Source organism: Galeopterus variegatus, unplaced genomic scaffold, assembly GCF_000696425.1.
Source record: "Galeopterus variegatus unplaced genomic scaffold, G_variegatus-3.0.2 Scaffold10375, whole genome shotgun sequence".
NCBI lineage: Eukaryota > Metazoa > Chordata > Mammalia > Dermoptera > Cynocephalidae > Galeopterus > Galeopterus variegatus.
In genome coordinates this window covers 6,784-10,314 of record NW_007736486.1, presented here as the reverse complement: position 1 = coordinate 10,314, position 3,531 = coordinate 6,784, and positions in this window count along the sequence as shown.

Below are 3,531 nucleotides of genomic sequence, written 5' to 3'. Positions count from 1 at the left end.
AGGGGAAAAAATCACTCATAAAATATATATCTGACAACTCACTTATATTCATAATCCATACAGAACTCTTACAACCAAAAATAAGAAGACAATCCATTAATAAATAGGCAAAAAATAAAGAATATGGATAGTTTACAAAACAAGATATGCTGATAGACAATACACACAAGACAAGATGCTCATCATTGTCAGTTACCAGAAAATACAGATTAAAACCACAAGACACAACTACGTCCTTCCCCTTACCAAAAAGAAAAAACATTGACAGGACAATGTCAAATGAAGCTGCAGCAACTCTCCCTCTCACTGCTAATGTGAATGGAAAATGGACCACCACTTCGAAAAGTCTTTTTTATGTGCACCTTATGGCAGAGCAGTTTTACTCCTAGATGTTTACCCACCCATCCCCAACAAACCTGTAATGCTTGCACCTGGATGTTCATAGCTCTTCTCATAACAGTCAAAAACTGGGCTGTTTTTGGCCATCAATATGTGACTGGATACACAAATTATGGTACAGTTATACAATGGAATACTACCCACTAATGGCACACAATGTGCATGAATCTCAGAAACATTATTCTAACCAATATGTAAGATTCCATTTGAAGAAAATTCTACAACAGGCCAAACAAATTTATAGTGACAGAAAGCAAATCAATGATTGCCTGAGTTAGGGGTAGTGGAGAATAGACTGCAAAGGGGCACAAAGGAACTTTTTGGGGTGATGAAAATGTCATCTAGCCTTAAATTTGAAGTTTTCTCACCACAAAAAAATGATAAGTATGTGAGACAATGCATTTGTTAATCAGCTCAATTTACCCATTCCACAGTGTACACATATCTCAAAACATCGTGTTATATATGATAGATATATTCAATTTTTAAAAAATAATTTAAAATAAATAAGTAAATAATGTCCTGTATCTTGAAATTTGTTAAAAATCATGGAACTGTTCACTAAACATTGGCCCATATTATTCTATGCAAATTGTACCCCAAAGTTTTTAATGGGAAAAGAAAGTAGGAAGAAATTTACTTTTCTTATTTTATACACTACTATACAGTTTGAATGTTTAGTACTGAGCATTTGTTACTTTTATTATAAAACACTTCCTCTGGAAAGAGTGGAGTCAAAAAAGAAAGAGAAAAACCCCAAGTGCTCTCTGGATGGGGTGTTTTGAAGTTGTAGAATATGACCAGGTCTTTACTCCTCGGTAGCTATGGTAAGATCAGAAGTCTGTTCCACAACCGGGGCAAGTTTTGAACTTTTGAAATTTTCCTTGTACATCTCCATTTTTCCTTAGTATTGAGATTCTTCATGCTTTATATTGTCTGCTTAAAAAGTTAATACAAACTTTTGAGGGAGAAATGGAAAAGAAAAGTTTAAAATCATTCATAATATCTCCATCTTGGCATGACTGCTTTTAATATTTTGGTGCACTTCTGTCCAATATATTTTTAAATAAATATAAAAAATACATTTATCCTAATTTTTTACTTCATATCATACTGAGATCATATCATATCTCTGAGTCCTTTAAAAATCACAATCCTAATGGCTGTATGATATCTGAACATATGGCTAGGTCATCATTAATGTGACATGAAGATGCTTCTAGAATGAACTCTAACAAATAAGTCCACACTGACTATCTGTGAAAAGATGTGCAAATCTCTGATTATGTCCATGGCAAAGCCCTTTTTAAAAGAGTTACTGGGTCAAAGGGTGTGAACCTTTCTTAAAGGTTCTTCATAGCACAGCAAATTGCTTTCAGGGAAAGGAGCATCAATTCATACACCTAATGGTACAACAACAGTGCCCTTCTTGTCCCCATAAACACAGGCATTAAAATGAGTTAAGATCTTTCTATTTTGATAGAGAAATTTGGTATCTCATTATTTTTTTCTTTTGCTTTTTGTATGTTTCTTTATCTTTGAGATTTGAGATTTGTCTCATTTTACACAGTTCATTTGTATTTTTTTTCTCCTTTGAATTTTGGGTGTCCTTTGCTCTCTAATGTTTGGGATATTGACCATAATTTTGTGCAGCTATTTTGTAAATTCTGGGTGATTTCACTCTTTTAAAGGGAGCCAAGGGTGGAGGTTTTGTCTGTGCTGGATTCAGGGAAATAAAAGTGGAACATTTTTATGCTGGTTGGTGCATATTTTATCTACCGGAAGTTGTTCTTAGTAAGTCTTTAGATAGAAAGCAGGACTCGTATTACTTTTTCAAATGGTTCTGAGATGTTTCTTGACTGAATCATTGAAGAGTGCAATTAATTAAGCTGAAATGTAATTGAACTCAAGAAGTGAAGCATCATCATTGCACATGACTTCAACTGAAGTAAGGAAAACTTGAGCAGGTGCATGAAAGCTACAGCAGTCTCATCACTACCACCACCTGACAGCACCAATGAATGCCGCTATTCAATATAAGATGTCACAAATAGTCATAAAATCCACCCCAATTTCAAAAATGCTAACATGTAAAAATATGGGCACCCATTGAACGAATGAATTAATCAACAAATGTTTCAGTTGTTCTAATAAAGCCAGCTGAGTGTGGTCTTAAGGGGGACAGGAGTCTCAGGGTGAACCATCAGAACATCTCCACCCATCAGAACTTCAGAATTTCACATCTCTCTCCATTGATTTTATTCCCTTGACTCCAGAAAGCAGTCATTGATTTAACAACTATTAATAAAGTTTAAGAACTTTCTGAAGAAGAAGAAAAAAGCCAAAAAGAAAACCAAAACTGTCATTGTGATCCCTATAGACCAATTAGTGAAATGCAATTCACATTCAAGTATGTGTGGGTTCAATAAAAATGTATTGAACTTTAAAGTTAATGGAGCAAAAACTAAGATCAGAGTCTCCATTTCTTGATAAGAACAGTTTCCTAAGTCGTTTAATTAATGCTTTATCCTAGGGAGGAAAATTAGTCCTGGTATTATTATAGCAAGAGCTTTACCAAATTAGACACAGGGATAAAAAAAAAAAGAAAAAAGGCTCTAAGATCCTAAAAGCCTTTATCTTATCATTGCTTCTTTGGAACTAAAGGAAGTGTTTACATAGACCTATGCTTTTTTAACATTTTGTTCATCACTGATGCAGATTTTCACAAAGGCCTTTCCTATGCCCTAGATTATGTACTTAAAACTCAATTAGAGATTAAGATCTAATATTTTTTACATTATGGGCACCATACCCATAATGTAAAAAATTCTTTCCATATGTCATTTTTATCTAAAAAAGATTATATTGGGCACCATACCTGAAATGTAAAAAATTTCATTTATTCTCTGGGTTGCTTTTATTTATTTGTCAAACACCATGATAAGAAGGAGAGAAATAAAGATGGGTAACACATAATCCCTGCCCTTAATGAGTTTTTAGCATACTTGAAGAGACAGATCAAGGAATGATTACAATATAATGTAGGAATTGTAATAAAAGAAATTATAGGAGGGTTATATATTAAGAAAATAGGTTGTTATGCTATGTAGTATAGAAAACAATAATAATTCC